Source organism: Chlorocebus sabaeus, unplaced genomic scaffold, assembly GCF_047675955.1.
Source record: "Chlorocebus sabaeus isolate Y175 unplaced genomic scaffold, mChlSab1.0.hap1 unalloc_scaffold_135, whole genome shotgun sequence".
Taxonomy (NCBI): Eukaryota; Metazoa; Chordata; class Mammalia; order Primates; family Cercopithecidae; genus Chlorocebus; species Chlorocebus sabaeus.
Genome location: NW_027327135.1, coordinates 245,309 through 265,221, shown reverse-complemented (window position 1 = coordinate 265,221; position 19,913 = coordinate 245,309).

Here is a 19,913-nt window from a genome sequence, read left to right as displayed (position 1 = left end):
GAGTGGAAGTCACATAATACTAAACCGTTTCTCAGAAAGCCTCTTTCAGTTTTTAACTGAAGCTAAATCCTTTCTCACCGTAGCCCTCTATGGGCTTCAAAATATCACTTTGAAAATACAGCAAGAACAGTCTTAGCGAAAGGCTTCTAGAGGGGAAAGCTGTAACTCTGTTAGGTGAATTAACAGAACACAAAGCAGTTTCTCAGGAATGTTCTTTACAGTTTTTATCTGAAGATATTTCCTTTTCTCCATAGCGCTCTATGGGCTACCAAATATCACATTTCAAATTCCACAAGAACAGTCTTAGCGAAAGACTTCCTGAGGGGAAAGCTGTAAGTCTGTGAGATGAATTAAAAGAACACAAAGCAATTTCTCAGAAAGCTTCTTTCCAGTTTTTATCGGAGGATATTTCGTTTTCACCATAGCCGTCTATTGGCTTCCAAATATCATTTTTCAAATTGTGCAAGAATAATCTTAGCGAAAGGCTTCTTGAGGGGAAAGCTGCAACTCTGTGAAATGAATTCGCAAATCACAAAGAAGTTTCTCAGAAAGCTTCTTTCTAACTTTAACGACGGATATTTCCTTTGGCCCTTCAGTCTTCAAAGGGATCCGAAATAACAGTTCTCAGATTCCACAGAAATAAGACTGCCAAACAGCTCTACGAAATACAGCTGTAACTCAGTGAGTGGAAGTCATATATCACAAAGCAGTTTCTCAGAAAGCTTCTTTTCAGTTTTTAACGGAAGATATATCCTTTTTCACTATAGGTCACTATGAGCTTCCAAATATCACTTTGCATATTCCACAAGAACTGTCTTAGCGAAAGGCTTCTTGAAGGGAAACCTGTAACTCTGTGAGATGAATTAACAAAACACAAAGCAGTTTCTCAGAATGGTTCTTTTCAGTTTTTATCTTAGGATATTTACGTTTTCACCATCGACTTCTATGGGCTTACAAATATCACTTTGCAAATTCCACAAGAACAGTCTTAGCGAAAGGCTTCTAGAGGGGAAAGCTGAAACTCTGTGAGGTGAATTAACAGAATACAAAGCAGTTTCTCAGAAAGTTTCTTTCCAGTTTTTAACTGAAGGTATTTCCTTTTTCACCATAGCCCTCGACGGGCTTTCAAATATCACTTTGCAAATTCCACAAGAACAGTCTTAGCGAACGGCTTCTTGAGGGGAAAGCTGAAACTCTGTCAGATAAATTAACAGAACACAAAACAGTTTGTTGGAAAGCTTCTTTCCATTTTTGATCCGAGGACATTTCCTTTTACACCATAGCCCTCTCACGGCTTCCAAATATCACTTTGCAAATTCCCCAAGAACCGTCTTAGCGAAAGACTTCTGGAGGGGAAAGCTGTAACTCTGTGAGAGGAATTAACAGAAAACAAAGCAGTTTCTCAGAAAGCTTCTTTCCAGTTTTTAATTGAAGATATTTCCTTTTTCACCATATCCCTCCATGGGCTTCCAAATATCACATTGCAAATTCCACAAGAACAGTCTTAGCGAAATGCTTCTTGAGGGGTAAGCTGTAACTCTGTGAGATGAATTAACAGAACACAAAGCAGTTTCTCAGAAAACTTCTTTCCAGTTTTTATGTGAGGAAATTTCCTTTTTAAACGTACCCCTCTATGGGCTTCCAAATATCACTTTGTAAACTCCACAAGAACAGTCTTAGCGAAAGGATTCTTGATAGGAAAGCTGTAACTCTGTGCATGAATTAACAGAACACAAAGAAGTTTCTCAGAAAGCTTCTCTCCAGTTTTTAACTGAAGATATTTCCTTTTTCACCATAGCGCTCTATGGGCTTCCAAATATCTCTTTGGAAATTCCAGAAGAACAGTCTTAGTGAAGGGCTTCTTGAGGGTAGAGCTGTAATACTGTGAGATGAATTAACAAAACACAAAGCAGTTTCTCAGAAAGCTTCTTTCCTGTTTTTATGTGAGGAAATTTCCTTTTTAACCGTACCCCTCTATGGGCTTCCAAATATCACTTTGTAAACTCCACAAGAACAGTCTTAGTGAAAGGATTCGTGATAGGAAAGGTGTAACTCTGTGTATGAATTAACAGAACACAAAGCAGTTTCTCAGAAAGCTTCTCTCCAGTTTTTAACTGAAGATATTTCCATTTTCACCATAGCCCTCTATGAGCTTCCAAATATCATTTTGCAAATTTCACAACAACAGTCTTAATGAACGGCTTCTTGAGGGGGAAGCTATAACTCTGTGAGATGAATTAACGGTACGCAAAACAGTTTCTCAAAAAGCTTCTTTTCAGTTTTTATCTTAGGATATTTCCTTTTTCACCATAGCCCTCTATTGTTTTCCAAATATCACTTTGCAAATTCCACGAGAACAGTCTTAGCGAAAGGCCTCTTGAGGGGAAACTGTAGCTCTGTGAGATCAATTCACAGAACTCAAAGAAGTTTCTCAGAAAGCTTCTTTCACACTTTTAGTGGCGGATATTTCCTTTGGACCTATAGTCCTCAAAGAGATCCGAAGTAACATTTCTCAGATTCCACAGAAATAAGCCTAGCCAACAGTTCTACGAAATACAGCTGTTTCTCAGTGACAGGAAATCACATATCACAAAGCAGTTCCTCGGAAAGCTTCTTTTCACTTTTTAACTGAAGCTATATCCTTTTTCACCATAGCGACGTATGGACTTCCAAAGACCACTTTGGAAATTCCACAAGAACAGTCTTGGTGAAAGGCTTCTTGAGGGGAAAGCTGTAACTCTGTGAGATGAACTAAGAGAACACAAAACCGTTTCTCAGAAAGCTTCTTTCCAGTTTTTAACTGAAGATATTTCCCTTTTCACCATAGCCCTCTATGGGCTTCCAAATATCAATTTGAAAATAACACAAGATCAGTCTTAGTGAATGGCTTTTTGTTCGGGAAGCTGTAACTCTCTGAGATGAATTAACAAAACACAAAGCAGTTTCTCAGAAAGCTTCTTTTCAGTTTTTATCTTACGATATTTCCTTTTTCACCATAGTTCTCTAAGCACTTCCAAATATCACTTCGCAAATTTCACAAGAACAGTCTTAGTAAACGACTTCTTGAGGGGAATGCTGTACCTCTGTGAGATGGATTAACAGAACACAAAGCAGTTTCTCAGAAACGTTCTTTCCACTTTTTAACTGAAGATATTTCCTTTTTCCCCATAGCACTCTATGGGCTTCCAAATATCACTTTGCAAAATCCACGAGAACAGTCTTAGTGAACGGTTTCTTGAGGGGAAAGCTGTAAGTCTGTGAGATGAATTCAGAGAACACAAAGCAGTTTCTCAGAAATTTTCTTTTCAGTTTTTATCTTAGGATATTTTCTTTTCAACCATAGATCTCTATGGTTTTCCATATACCTTTTTCCAAATTCCACAAAAACAGCTTTAGCGAAAGTTTTCTTGAGGGGAGAGCCGTAATTCTGTGAGATGAATTAACAGAACACAAAGCAATTTCTCAGAAAGCTACTTTCCAGTTTTTATCTGAAGATATTTCCTTTACACCATGGTCCTCTATGGGCTTCCAAATATCACTTTGCAAATTCCACAAGAACAGTCTTACTGAACGACTTCTTGAGGGGAAAGCTGTAATTCTCTAAGATGAATTAACAGAACACAAAGTCGTTTCTCAGAAAGCTTCTTTTCAGTTCTTATCTTAGGAAATTTCTTTTTCACCACAGCCCTCTATGGGCTTCCAAATGTCACTTTGCAAATTCCACAAGAACAGTCTTAGCGGAATGCTTCTTGAGGGGAAAGGTGTAACACTGTCAGATGAATTAACAGAACACAAAGCAGTTTCTCAGAAAACTTCTTTCCAGTTTATAACTGAAGATATTTCCTTTTTCACCATAGCCCCCTCTGGGTTTCCAAATATCACTTTGAAAATTCCACAAGAACGGTCTTAATGAACGGTTTCTGGAGGGCAAAGCTGTAACTGTGTGAGATGAATTAACGGAACACAAAGTAGTTTCTCAAGAAGCTTCTTTCTAGTTTTCATCTGAGGACATTTCCTTTTTCACCATAGCCCTCTATGGGCTTCCAAATTTCACTTTGCAAATTCCACAAGAACAGTCATAGCGAAAGGCTTCTCGAGGGGAAAGCTGTAACTCTGTGAGATGAATTAACAGAAAACAAAGCAGTTTCTCAGAAAGCTTCTATACAGTTTCTAACTGAAGATATTCCTTTTTTCACCATAACCCTATATGGGCTTCCAAATATTACTTTGCGAATTACACAAGAACAGGCATAGCGAAAGGCTTCTCGAGGGGAAAGCTGTAACTCTGTGAGATGAATTAACAGAACACAAAGCAGTTTCTCAGAAAGCTTCTTTCCAGTTTTTATCTAAGGACATTTCCTTTCTCTCCCTAGCCCTCTATGGGCTTCCAAATATCACTTTGCAAATTCCACAAGAACAGCCTTAGCGAAAGACTTCTTGAGGGGAAAGCTGTAACTCTGTGAGATGAATTAAGAGAACACAAAGCAGTTTTTCAGAAAGCTTATTTTCAGTTTTTATCTTAGGTTATTTCCTTTTTCACTGTAGACCTCTGTAGGCTTCTAAATATCACTTCCCAAATTCGACAAGAACAGTCTTAGGGAAAGGCTTCGTGAGGGGAAAGCTGTAACTTTGTGAGATGAATTAACAGAACACAACGCAGTGTCTCAGAAAGCTTCTTTCCCGTTTTAAACCGAAGATACTTCCTTTTCACCATAGCTCTCTATGGCCTTCGAAATGTCACTTTGCAAATTCCACAAGAACAGTCATAGCGAAAGGCTTCCTCAGGGGAAAGCTGTAACTCTGTGGGATGAATTCACAGATCAGAAAGCTGTTTCTCAGAAAGCTTCTTTCTCACTTTTATGGCGGATATTTCCTTTGGCCCTATAGTCTTCAAAGGGAACCGAATTATCCCTTCTCAGATTCCACAGAAATAAGGTTAGGAAACAGCTCTATGACATATAGCTCTCACTCAGTGAGTGGAAGTCACATATCACAAAGCAGTTTCTCAGAAATGTTCTTTTCAGTTTTTATCTTAGGATATTTCCTTTTTCACCCTAGCCCTCTATGGGCTTACAAATACCACTCTGCAAATTCCACAAGAACAGTCTTACCAAAAGGCTTCTTAAGGGGAAAGCTGTAACTCTGTGAGGTGAATTAACAGAACACAAAGCAGTTTCTCAGAAAGCTTCTTTTCAGCTTTTATCTTAGGATATTTCCTTTTTCACCATAGCCCTATAAGGGCTTACAAATATCACTATGAGTATTACACAAGAAGAGTCTTAGCAAAAGTCTTTTTGAGGGTAAAGCTGTAACTCTTTGAGATGAATTAACAGAACACAAAGCAGTTTCTTAGAAAGCTTCTTTCCATTTTTTAACTGAAGGTATTTCCCTTTTCACCACAGCCGTCTATGGGCTTCGAAATATCACTTTGCAAATTCAAAAAGAACAGTCCGAGCGAAAGGCTTCTTGAGTGGAATGCTGTAACTCTGTGAGATGAATTAACAGATCTCAGAGAAGTTTCTCAGAAAGCTTCTTTCTCACTTTTAGCGGCAGATATTTCCTTTGGCCCTATAGTCTTCAAAGGGATCCAAAATAACAGTTCTCCGATTCCATAGAAATAAGGCTATCAAACAGCTCTAGGAAATACAGCTGTAACTCAGTGAGTGGAAGTCACATAATACTAAACCGTTTCTCAGAAAGCCTCTTTCAGTTTTTAACTGAAGCTATATCCTTTCTCACCGTAGCCCTCTATGGGCTTCAAAATATCACTTTGAAAATACAGCAAGAACAGTCTTAGCGAAAGGCTTCTAGAGGGGAAAGCTGTAACTCTGTTAGGTGAATTAACAGAACACAAAGCAGTTTCTCAGGAATGTTCTTTACAGTTTTTATCTGAAGATATTTCCTTTTCTCCATAGCGCTCTATGGGCTACCAAATATCACATTTCAAATTCCACAAGAACAGTCTTAGCGAAAGACTTCCTGAGGGGAAAGCTGTAAGTCTGTGAGATGAATTAAAAGAACACAAAGCAATTTCTCAGAAAGCTTCTTTCCAGTTTTTATCGGAGGATATTTCGTTTTCACCATAGCCGTCTATTGGCTACCAAATATCATTTTTCAAATTGTGCAAGAATAATCTTAGCGAAAGGCTTCTTGAGGGGAAAGCTGCAACTCTGTGAAATGAATTCGCAAATCACAAAGAAGTTTCTCAGAAAGCTTCTTTCTAACTTTAACGACGGATATTTCCTTTGGCCCTTCAGTCTTCAAAGGGATCCGAAATAACAGTTCTCAGATTCCACAGAAATAAGACTGCCAAACAGCTCTACGAAATACAGCTGTAACTCAGTGAGTGGAAGTCATATATCACAAAGCAGTTTCTCAGAAAGCTTCTTTTCAGTTTTTAACGGAAGATATATCCTTTTTCACTATAGGTCACTATGAGCTTCCAAATATCACTTTGCATATTCCACAAGAACTGTCTTAGCGAAAGGCTTCTTGAAGGGAAACCTGTAACTCTGTGAGATGAATTAACAAAACACAAAGCAGTTTCTCAGAATGGTTCTTTTCAGTTTTTATCTTAGGATATTTACGTTTTCACCATCGACTTCTATGGGCTTACAAATATCACTTTGCAAATTCCACAAGAACAGTCTTAGCGAAAGGCTTCTAGAGGGGAAAGCTGAAACTCTGTGAGGTGAATTAACAGAATACAAAGCAGTTTCTCAGAAAGTTTCTTTCCAGTTTTTAACTGAAGGTATTTCCTTTTTCACCATAGCCCTCGACGGGCTTTCAAATATCACTTTGCAAATTCCACAAGAACAGTCTTAGCGAACGGCTTCTTGAGGGGAAAGCTGAAACTCTGTCAGATAAATTAACAGAACACAAAACAGTTTGTTGGAAAGCTTCTTTCCATTTTTGATCCGAGGACATTTCCTTTTACACCATAGCCCTCTCACGGCTTCCAAATATCACTTTGCAAATTCCACAAGAACCGACTTAGCGAAAGACTTCTGGAGGGGAAAGCTGAAACTCTGTGAGATGAATTAACAGAAAACAAAGCAGTTTCTCAGAAAGCTTCTTTCCAGTTTTTAATTGAAGATATTTCCTTTTTCACCATATCCCTCCATGGGCTTCCAAATATCACATTGCAAATTCCACAAGAACAGTCTTAGCGAAATGCTTCTTGAGGGGTAAGCTGTAACTCTGTGAGATGAATTAACAGAACACAAAGCAGTTTCTCAGAAAACTTCTTTCCAGTTTTTATGTGAGGAAATTTCCTTTTTAAACGTACCCCTCTATGGGCTTCCAAATATCACTTTGTAAACTCCACAAGAACAGTCTTAGCGAAAGGATTCTTGATAGGAAAGCTGTAACTCTGTGCATGAATTAACAGAACACAAAGAAGTTTCTCAGAAAGCTTCTCTCCAGTTTTTAACTGAAGATATTTCCTTTTTCACCATAGCGCTCTATGGGCTTCCAAATATCTCTTTGGAAATTCCAGAAGAACAGTCTTAGTGAAGGGCTTCTTGAGGGTAGAGCTGTAATACTGTGAGATGAATTAACAAAACACAAAGCAGTTTCTCAGAAAGCTTCTTTCCTGTTTTTATGTGAGGAAATTTCCTTTTTAACCGTACCCCTCTATGGGCTTCCAAATATCACTTTGTAAACTCCACAAGAACAGTCTTAGTGAAAGGATTCGTGATAGGAAAGGTGTAACTCTGTGTATGAATTAACAGAACACAAAGCAGTTTCTCAGAAAGCTTCTCTCCAGTTTTTAACTGAAGATATTTCCATTTTCACCATAGCCCTCTATGAGCTTCCAAATATCATTTTGCAAATTTCACAACAACAGTCTTAATGAACGGCTTCTTGAGGGGGAAGCTATAACTCTGTGAGATGAATTAACGGTACGCAAAACAGTTTCTCAAAAAGCTTCTTTTCAGTTTTTATCTTAGGATATTTCCTTTTTCACCATAGCCCTCTATTGTTTTCCAAATATCACTTTGCAAATTCCACGAGAACAGTCTTAGCGAAAGGCCTCTTGAGGGGAAACTGTAGCTCTGTGAGATCAATTCACAGAACTCAAAGAAGTTTCTCAGAAAGCTTCTTTCACACTTTTAGTGGCGGATATTTCCTTTGGACCTATAGTCCTCAAAGAGATCCGAAGTAACATTTCTCAGATTCCACAGAAATAAGCCTAGCCAACAGTTCTACGAAATACAGCTGTTTCTCAGTGACAGGAAATCACATATCACAAAGCAGTTCCTCGGAAAGCTTCTTTTCACTTTTTAACTGAAGCTATATCCTTTTTCACCATAGCGACGTATGGACTTCCAAAGACCACTTTGGAAATTCCACAAGAACAGTCTTGGTGAAAGGCTTCTTGAGGGGAAAGCTGTAACTCTGTGAGATGAACTAAGAGAACACAAAACCGTTTCTCAGAAAGCTTCTTTCCAGTTTTTAACTGAAGATATTTCCCTTTTCACCATAGCCCTCTATGGGCTTCCAAATATCAATTTGAAAATAACACAAGATCAGTCTTAGTGAATGGCTTTTTGTTCGGGAAGCTGTAACTCTCTGAGATGAATTAACAAAACACAAAGCAGTTTCTCAGAAAGCTTCTTTTCAGTTTTTATCTTACGATATTTCCTTTTTCACCATAGTTCTCTAAGCACTTCCAAATATCACTTCGCAAATTTCACAAGAACAGTCTTAGTAAACGACTTCTTGAGGGGAATGCTGTACCTCTGTGAGATGGATTAACAGAACACAAAGCAGTTTCTCAGAAACGTTCTTTCCACTTTTTAACTGAAGATATTTCCTTTTTCCCCATAGCACTCTATGGGCTTCCAAATATCACTTTGCAAAATCCACGAGAACAGTCTTAGTGAACGGTTTCTTGAGGGGAAAGCTGTAAGTCTGTGAGATGAATTCAGAGAACACAAAGCAGTTTCTCAGAAATTTTCTTTTCAGTTTTTATCTTAGGATATTTTCTTTTCAACCATAGATCTCTATGGTTTTCCATATACCTTTTTCCAAATTCCACAAAAACAGCTTTAGCGAAAGTTTTCTTGAGGGGAGAGCCGTAATTCTGTGAGATGAATTAACAGAACACAAAGCAATTTCTCAGAAAGCTACTTTCCAGTTTTTATCTGAAGATATTTCCTTTACACCATGGTCCTCTATGGGCTTCCAAATATCACTTTGCAAATTCCACAAGAACAGTCTTACTGAACGACTTCTTGAGGGGAAAGCTGTAATTCTCTAAGATGAATTAACAGAACACAAAGTCGTTTCTCAGAAAGCTTCTTTTCAGTTCTTATCTTAGGAAATTTCTTTTTCACCACAGCCCTCTATGGGCTTCCAAATGTCACTTTGCAAATTCCACAAGAACAGTCTTAGCGGAATGCTTCTTGAGGGGAAAGGTGTAACACTGTCAGATGAATTAACAGAACACAAAGCAGTTTCTCAGAAAACTTCTTTCCAGTTTATAACTGAAGATATTTCCTTTTTCACCATAGCCCCCTCTGGGTTTCCAAATATCACTTTGAAAATTCCACAAGAACGGTCTTAATGAACGGTTTCTGGAGGGCAAAGCTGTAACTGTGTGAGATGAATTAACGGAACACAAAGTAGTTTCTCAAGAAGCTTCTTTCTAGTTTTCATCTGAGGACATTTCCTTTTTCACCATAGCCCTCTATGGGCTTCCAAATTTCACTTTGCAAATTCCACAAGAACAGTCATAGCGAAAGGCTTCTCGAGGGGAAAGCTGTAACTCTGTGAGATGAATTAACAGAAAACAAAGCAGTTTCTCAGAAAGCTTCTATACAGTTTCTAACTGAAGATATTCCTTTTTTCACCATAACCCTATATGGGCTTCCAAATATTACTTTGCGAATTACACAAGAACAGGCATAGCGAAAGGCTTCTCGAGGGGAAAGCTGTAACTCTGTGAGATGAATTAACAGAACACAAAGCAGTTTCTCAGAAAGCTTCTTTCCAGTTTTTATCTAAGGACATTTCCTTTCTCTCCCTAGCCCTCTATGGGCTTCCAAATATCACTTTGCAAATTCCACAAGAACAGCCTTAGCGAAAGACTTCTTGAGGGGAAAGCTGTAACTCTGTGAGATGAATTAAGAGAACACAAAGCAGTTTTTCAGAAAGCTTATTTTCAGTTTTTATCTTAGGTTATTTCCTTTTTCACTGTAGACCTCTGTAGGCTTCTAAATATCACTTCCCAAATTCGACAAGAACAGTCTTAGGGAAAGGCTTCGTGAGGGGAAAGCTGTAACTTTGTGAGATGAATTAACAGAACACAACGCAGTGTCTCAGAAAGCTTCTTTCCCGTTTTAAACCGAAGATACTTCCTTTTCACCATAGCTCTCTATGGCCTTCGAAATGTCACTTTGCAAATTCCACAAGAACAGTCATAGCGAAAGGCTTCCTCAGGGGAAAGCTGTAACTCTGTGGGATGAATTCACAGATCAGAAAGCTGTTTCTCAGAAAGCTTCTTTCTCACTTTTATGGCGGATATTTCCTTTGGCCCTATAGTCTTCAAAGGGAACCGAATTATCCCTTCTCAGATTCCACAGAAATAAGGTTAGGAAACAGCTCTATGACATATAGCTCTCACTCAGTGAGTGGAAGTCACATATCACAAAGCAGTTTCTCAGAAATGTTCTTTTCAGTTTTTATCTTAGGATATTTCCTTTTTCACCCTAGCCCTCTATGGGCTTACAAATACCACTCTGCAAATTCCACAAGAACAGTCTTACCAAAAGGCTTCTTAAGGGGAAAGCTGTAACTCTGTGAGGTGAATTAACAGAACACAAAGCAGTTTCTCAGAAAGCTTCTTTTCAGCTTTTATCTTAGGATATTTCCTTTTTCACCATAGCCCTATAAGGGCTTACAAATATCACTATGAGTATTACACAAGAAGAGTCTTAGCAAAAGTCTTTTTGAGGGTAAAGCTGTAACTCTTTGAGATGAATTAACAGAACACAAAGCAGTTTCTTAGAAAGCTTCTTTCCATTTTTTAACTGAAGGTATTTCCCTTTTCACCACAGCCGTCTATGGGCTTCGAAATATCACTTTGCAAATTCAAAAAGAACAGTCCGAGCGAAAGGCTTCTTGAGTGGAATGCTGTAACTCTGTGAGATGAATTAACAGATCTCAGAGAAGTTTCTCAGAAAGCTTCTTTCTCACTTTTAGCGGCAGATATTTCCTTTGGCCCTATAGTCTTCAAAGGGATCCAAAATAACAGTTCTCCGATTCCATAGAAATAAGGCTATCAAACAGCTCTAGGAAATACAGCTGTAACTCAGTGAGTGGAAGTCACATAATACTAAACCGTTTCTCAGAAAGCCTCTTTCAGTTTTTAACTGAAGCTATATCCTTTTTCACCGTAGCCCTCTATGGGCTTCAAAATATCACTTTGAAAATACAGCAAGAACAGTCTTAGCGAAAGGCTTCTAGAGGGGAAAGCTGTAACTCTGTTAGGTGAATTAACAGAACACAAAGCAGTTTCTCAGGAATGTTCTTTACAGTTTTTATCTGAAGATATTTCCTTTTCTCCATAGCGCTCTATGGGCTACCAAATATCACATTTCAAATTCCACAAGAACAGTCTTAGCGAAAGACTTCCTGAGGGGAAAGCTGTAAGTCTGTGAGATGAATTAAAAGAACACAAAGCAATTTCTCAGAAAGCTTCTTTCCAGTTTTTATCGGAGGATATTTCGTTTTCACCATAGCCGTCTATTGGCTACCAAATATCATTTTTCAAATTGTGCAAGAATAATCTTAGCGAAAGGCTTCTTGAGGGGAAAGCTGCAACTCTGTGAAATGAATTCGCAAATCACAAAGAAGTTTCTCAGAAAGCTTCTTTCTAACTTTAACGACGGATATTTCCTTTGGCCCTTCAGTCTTCAAAGGGATCCGAAATAACAGTTCTCAGATTCCACAGAAATAAGACTGCCAAACAGCTCTACGAAATACAGCTGTAACTCAGTGAGTGGAAGTCATATATCACAAAGCAGTTTCTCAGAAAGCTTCTTTTCAGTTTTTAACGGAAGATATATCCTTTTTCACTATAGGTCACTATGAGCTTCCAAATATCACTTTGCATATTCCACAAGAACTGTCTTAGCGAAAGGCTTCTTGAAGGGAAACCTGTAACTCTGTGAGATGAATTAACAAAACACAAAGCAGTTTCTCAGAATGGTTCTTTTCAGTTTTTATCTTAGGATATTTACGTTTTCACCATCGACTTCTATGGGCTTACAAATATCACTTTGCAAATTCCACAAGAACAGTCTTAGCGAAAGGCTTCTAGAGGGGAAAGCTGAAACTCTGTGAGGTGAATTAACAGAATACAAAGCAGTTTCTCAGAAAGTTTCTTTCCAGTTTTTAACTGAAGGTATTTCCTTTTTCACCATAGCCCTCGACGGGCTTTCAAATATCACTTTGCAAATTCCACAAGAACAGTCTTAGCGAACGGCTTCTTGAGGGGAAAGCTGAAACTCTGTCAGATAAATTAACAGAACACAAAACAGTTTGTTGGAAAGCTTCTTTCCATTTTTGATCCGAGGACATTTCCTTTTACACCATAGCCCTCTCACGGCTTCCAAATATCACTTTGCAAATTCCACAAGAACCGACTTAGCGAAAGACTTCTGGAGGGGAAAGCTGAAACTCTGTGAGATGAATTAACAGAAAACAAAGCAGTTTCTCAGAAAGCTTCTTTCCAGTTTTTAATTGAAGATATTTCCTTTTTCACCATATCCCTCCATGGGCTTCCAAATATCACATTGCAAATTCCACAAGAACAGTCTTAGCGAAATGCTTCTTGAGGGGTAAGCTGTAACTCTGTGAGATGAATTAACAGAACACAAAGCAGTTTCTCAGAAAACTTCTTTCCAGTTTTTATGTGAGGAAATTTCCTTTTTAAACGTACCCCTCTATGGGCTTCCAAATATCACTTTGTAAACTCCACAAGAACAGTCTTAGCGAAAGGATTCTTGATAGGAAAGCTGTAACTCTGTGCATGAATTAACAGAACACAAAGAAGTTTCTCAGAAAGCTTCTCTCCAGTTTTTAACTGAAGATATTTCCTTTTTCACCATAGCGCTCTATGGGCTTCCAAATATCTCTTTGGAAATTCCAGAAGAACAGTCTTAGTGAAGGGCTTCTTGAGGGTAGAGCTGTAATACTGTGAGATGAATTAACAAAACACAAAGCAGTTTCTCAGAAAGCTTCTTTCCTGTTTTTATGTGAGGAAATTTCCTTTTTAACCGTACCCCTCTATGGGCTTCCAAATATCACTTTGTAAACTCCACAAGAACAGTCTTAGCGAAAGGATTCGTGATAGGAAAGGTGTAACTCTGTGTATGAATTAACAGAACACAAAGCAGTTTCTCAGAAAGCTTCTCTCCAGTTTTTAACTGAAGATATTTCCATTTTCACCATAGCCCTCTATGAGCTTCCAAATATCATTTTGCAAATTTCACAACAACAGTCTTAATGAACGGCTTCTTGAGGGGGAAGCTATAACTCTGTGAGATGAATTAACGGTACGCAAAACAGTTTCTCAAAAAGCTTCTTTTCAGTTTTTATCTTAGGATATTTCCTTTTTCACCATAGCCCTCTATTGTTTTCCAAATATCACTTTGCAAATTCCACGAGAACAGTCTTAGCGAAAGGCCTCTTGAGGGGAAACTGTAGCTCTGTGAGATCAATTCACAGAACTCAAAGAAGTTTCTCAGAAAGCTTCTTTCACACTTTTAGTGGCGGATATTTCCTTTGGACCTATAGTCTTCAAAGAGATCCGAAGTAACATTTCTCAGATTCCACAGAAATAAGCCTAGCCAACAGTTCTACGAAATACAGCTGTTTCTCAGTGACAGGAAATCACATATCACAAAGCAGTTCCTCGGAAAGCTTCTTTTCACTTTTTAACTGAAGCTATATCCTTTTTCACCATAGCGACGTATGGACTTCCAAAGACCACTTTGGAAATTCCACAAGAACAGTCTTGGTGAAAGGCTTCTTGAGGGGAAAGCTGTAACTCTGTGAGATGAACTAAGAGAACACAAAACCGTTTCTCAGAAAGCTTCTTTCCAGTTTTTAACTGAAGATATTTCCCTTTTCACCATAGCCCTCTATGGGCTTCCAAATATCAATTTGAAAATAACACAAGATCAGTCTTAGTGAATGGCTTTTTGTTCGGGAAGCTGTAACTCTCTGAGATGAATTAACAAAACACAAAGCAGTTTCTCAGAAAGCTTCTTTTCAGTTTTTATCTTACGATATTTCCTTTTTCACCATAGTTCTCTAAGCACTTCCAAATATCACTTCGCAAATTTCACAAGAACAGTCTTAGTAAACGACTTCTTGAGGGGAATGCTGTACCTCTGTGAGATGGATTAACAGAACACAAAGCAGTTTCTCAGAAACGTTCTTTCCACTTTTTAACTGAAGATATTTCCTTTTTCCCCATAGCACTCTATGGGCTTCCAAATATCACTTTGCAAAATCCACGAGAACAGTCTTAGTGAACGGTTTCTTGAGGGGAAAGCTGTAAGTCTGTGAGATGAATTCAGAGAACACAAAGCAGTTTCTCAGAAATTTTCTTTTCAGTTTTTATCTTAGGATATTTTCTTTTCAACCATAGATCTCTATGGTTTTCCATATACCTTTTTCCAAATTCCACAAAAACAGCTTTAGCGAAAGTTTTCTTGAGGGGAGAGCCGTAATTCTGTGAGATGAATTAACAGAACACAAAGCAATTTCTCAGAAAGCTACTTTCCAGTTTTTATCTGAAGATATTTCCTTTACACCATGGTCCTCTATGGGCTTCCAAATATCACTTTGCAAATTCCACAAGAACAGTCTTACTGAACGACTTCTTGAGGGGAAAGCTGTAATTCTCTAAGATGAATTAACAGAACACAAAGTCGTTTCTCAGAAAGCTTCTTTTCAGTTCTTATCTTAGGAAATTTCTTTTTCACCACAGCCCTCTATGGGCTTCCAAATGTCACTTTGCAAATTCCACAAGAACAGTCTTAGCGGAATGCTTCTTGAGGGGAAAGGTGTAACACTGTCAGATGAATTAACAGAACACAAAGCAGTTTCTCAGAAAACTTCTTTCCAGTTTATAACTGAAGATATTTCCTTTTTCACCATAGCCCCCTCTGGGTTTCCAAATATCACTTTGAAAATTCCACAAGAACGGTCTTAATGAACGGTTTCTGGAGGGCAAAGCTGTAACTGTGTGAGATGAATTAACGGAACACAAAGTAGTTTCTCAAGAAGCTTCTTTCTAGTTTTCATCTGAGGACATTTCCTTTTTCACCATAGCCCTCTATGGGCTTCCAAATTTCACTTTGCAAATTCCACAAGAACAGTCATAGCGAAAGGCTTCTCGAGGGGAAAGCTGTAACTCTGTGAGATGAATTAACAGAAAACAAAGCAGTTTCTCAGAAAGCTTCTATACAGTTTCTAACTGAAGATATTCCTTTTTTCACCATAACCCTATATGGGCTTCCAAATATTACTTTGCGAATTACACAAGAACAGTCATAGCGAAAGGCTTCTCGAGGGGAAAGCTGTAACTCTGTGAGATGAATTAAGAGAACACAAAGCAGTTTTTCAGAAAGCTTATTTTCAGTTTTTATCTTAGGTTATTTCCTTTTTCACTGTAGACCTCTGTAGGCTTCTAAATATCACTTCCCAAATTCGACAAGAACAGTCTTAGGGAAAGGCTTCGTGAGGGGAAAGCTGTAACTTTGTGAGATGAATTAACAGAACACAACGCAGTGTCTCAGAAAGCTTCTTTCCCGTTTTAAACCGAAGATACTTCCTTTTCACCATAGCTCTCTATGGCCTTCGAAATGTCACTTTGCAAATTCCACAAGAACAGTCATAGCGAAAGGCTTCCTCAGGGGAAAGCTGTAACTCTGTGGGATGAATTCACAGATCAGAAAGCTGTTTCTCAGAAAGCTTCTTTCTCACTTTTATGGCGGATATTTCCTTTGGCCCTATAGTCTTCAGAGGGAACCGAATTATCCCTTCTCAGATTCCACAGAAATAAGGTTAGGAAACAGCTCTATGACATATAGCTCTCACTCAGTGAGTGGAAGTCACATATCACAAAGCAGTTTCTCAGAAATGTTCTTTTCAGTTTTTATCTTAGGATATTTCCTTTTTCACCCTAGCCCTCTATGGGCTTACAAATACCACTCTGCAAATTCCACAAGAACAGTCTTACCAAAAGGCTTCTTAAGGGGAAAGCTGTAACTCTGTGAGGTGAATTAACAGAACACAAAGCAGTTTCTCAGAAAGCTTCTTTTCAGCTTTTATCTTAGGATATTTCCTTTTTCACCATAGCCCTATAAGGGCTTACAAATATCACTATGAGTATTACACAAGAAGAGTCTTAGCAAAAGTCTTTTTGAGGGTAAAGCTGTAACTCTTTGAGATGAATTAACAGAACACAAAGCAGTTTCTTAGAAAGCTTCTTTCCATTTTTTAACTGAAGGTATTTCCCTTTTCACCACAGCCGTCTATGGGCTTCGAAATATCACTTTGCAAATTCAAAAAGAACAGTCCGAGCGAAAGGCTTCTTGAGTGGAATGCTGTAACTCTGTGAGATGAATTAACAGATCTCAGAGAAGTTTCTCAGAAAGCTTCTTTCTCACTTTTAGCGGCAGATATTTCCTTTGGCCCTATAGTCTTCAAAGGGATCCAAAATAACAGTTCTCCGATTCCATAGAAATAAGGCTATCAAACAGCTCTAGGAAATACAGCTGTAACTCAGTGAGTGGAAGTCACATAATACTAAACCGTTTCTCAGAAAGCCTCTTTCAGTTTTTAACTGAAGCTAAATCCTTTCTCACCGTAGCCCTCTATGGGCTTCAAAATATCACTTTGAAAATACAGCAAGAACAGTCTTAGCGAAAGGCTTCTAGAGGGGAAAGCTGTAACTCTGTTAGGTGAATTAACAGAACACAAAGCAGTTTCTCAGGAATGTTCTTTACAGTTTTTATCTGAAGATATTTCCTTTTCTCCATAGCGCTCTATGGGCTACCAAATATCACATTTCAAATTCCACAAGAACAGTCTTAGCGAAAGACTTCCTGAGGGGAAAGCTGTAAGTCTGTGAGATGAATTAAAAGAACACAAAGCAATTTCTCAGAAAGCTTCTTTCCAGTTTTTATCGGAGGATATTTCGTTTTCACCATAGCCGTCTATTGGCTACCAAATATCATTTTTCAAATTGTGCAAGAATAATCTTAGCGAAAGGCTTCTTGAGGGGAAAGCTGCAACTCTGTGAAATGAATTCGCAAATCACAAAGAAGTTTCTCAGAAAGCTTCTTTCTAACTTTAACGACGGATATTTCCTTTGGCCCTTCAGTCTTCAAAGGGATCCGAAATAACAGTTCTCAGATTCCACAGAAATAAGACTGCCAAACAGCTCTACGAAATACAGCTGTAACTCAGTGAGTGGAAGTCATATATCACAAAGCAGTTTCTCAGAAAGCTTCTTTTCAGTTTTTAACGGAAGATATATCCTTTTTCACTATAGGTCACTATGAGCTTCCAAATATCACTTTGCATATTCCACAAGAACTGTCTTAGCGAAAGGCTTCTTGAAGGGAAACCTGTAACTCTGTGAGATGAATTAACAAAACACAAAGCAGTTTCTCAGAATGGTTCTTTTCAGTTTTTATCTTAGGATATTTACGTTTTCACCATCGACTTCTATGGGCTTACAAATATCACTTTGCAAATTCCACAAGAACAGTCTTAGCGAAAGGCTTCTAGAGGGGAAAGCTGAAACTCTGTGAGGTGAATTAACAGAATACAAAGCAGTTTCTCAGAAAGTTTCTTTCCAGTTTTTAACTGAAGGTATTTCCTTTTTCACCATAGCCCTCGACGGGCTTTCAAATATCACTTTGCAAATTCCACAAGAACAGTCTTAGCGAACGGCTTCTTGAGGGGAAAGCTGAAACTCTGTCAGATAAATTAACAGAACACAAAACAGTTTGTTGGAAAGCTTCTTTCCATTTTTGATCCGAGGACATTTCCTTTTACACCATAGCCCTCTCACGGCTTCCAAATATCACTTTGCAAATTCCACAAGAACCGACTTAGCGAAAGACTTCTGGAGGGGAAAGCTGAAACTCTGTGAGATGAATTAACAGAAAACAAAGCAGTTTCTCAGAAAGCTTCTTTCCAGTTTTTAATTGAAGATATTTCCTTTTTCACCATATCCCTCCATGGGCTTCCAAATATCACATTGCAAATTCCACAAGAACAGTCTTAGCGAAATGCTTCTTGAGGGGTAAGCTGTAACTCTGTGAGATGAATTAACAGAACACAAAGCAGTTTCTCAGAAAACTTCTTTCCAGTTTTTATGTGAGGAAATTTCCTTTTTAAACGTACCCCTCTATGGGCTTCCAAATATCACTTTGTAAACTCCACAAGAACAGTCTTAGCGAAAGGATTCTTGATAGGAAAGCTGTAACTCTGTGCATGAATTAACAGAACACAAAGAAGTTTCTCAGAAAGCTTCTCTCCAGTTTTTAACTGAAGATATTTCCTTTTTCACCATAGCGCTCTATGGGCTTCCAAATATCTCTTTGGAAATTCCAGAAGAACAGTCTTAGTGAAGGGCTTCTTGAGGGTAGAGCTGTAATACTGTGAGATGAATTAACAAAACACAAAGCAGTTTCTCAGAAAGCTTCTTTCCTGTTTTTATGTGAGGAAATTTCCTTTTTAACCGTACCCCTCTATGGGCTTCCAAATATCACTTTGTAAACTCCACAAGAACAGTCTTAGCGAAAGGATTCGTGATAGGAAAGGTGTAACTCTGTGTATGAATTAACAGAACACAAAGCAGTTTCTCAGAAAGCTTCTCTCCAGTTTTTAACTGAAGATATTTCCATTTTCACCATAGCCCTCTATGAGCTTCCAAATATCATTTTGCAAATTTCACAACAACAGTCTTAATGAACGGCTTCTTGAGGGGGAAGCTATAACTCTGTGAGATGAATTAACGGTACGCAAAACAGTTTCTCAAAAAGCTTCTTTTCAGTTTTTATCTTAGGATATTTCCTTTTTCACCATAGCCCTCTATTGTTTTCCAAATATCACTTTGCAAATTCCACGAGAACAGTCTTAGCGAAAGGCCTCTTGAGGGGAAACTGTAGCTCTGTGAGATCAATTCACAGAACTCAAAGAAGTTTCTCAGAAAGCTTCTTTCACACTTTTAGTGGCGGATATTTCCTTTGGACCTATAGTCTTCAAAGAGATCCGAAGTAACATTTCTCAGATTCCACAGAAATAAGCCTAGCCAACAGTTCTACGAAATACAGCTGTTTCTCAGTGACAGGAAATCACATATCACAAAGCAGTTCCTCGGAAAGCTTCTTTTCACTTTTTAACTGAAGCTATATCCTTTTTCACCATAGCGACGTATGGACTTCCAAAGACCACTTTGGAAATTCCACAAGAACAGTCTTGGTGAAAGGCTTCTTGAGGGGAAAGCTGTAACTCTGTGAGATGAACTAAGAGAACACAAAACCGTTTCTCAGAAAGCTTCTTTCCAGTTTTTAACTGAAGATATTTCCCTTTTCACCATAGCCCTCTATGGGCTTCCAAATATCAATTTGAAAATAACACAAGATCAGTCTTAGTGAATGGCTTTTTGTTCGGAAAGCTGTAACTCTCTGAGATGAATTAACAAAACACAAAGCAGTTTCTCAGAAAGCTTCTTTTCAGTTTTTATCTTACGATATTTCCTTTTTCACCATAGTTCTCTAAGCACTTCCAAATATCACTTCGCAAATTTCACAAGAACAGTCTTAGTAAACGACTTCTTGAGGGGAATGCTGTACCTCTGTGAGATGGATTAACAG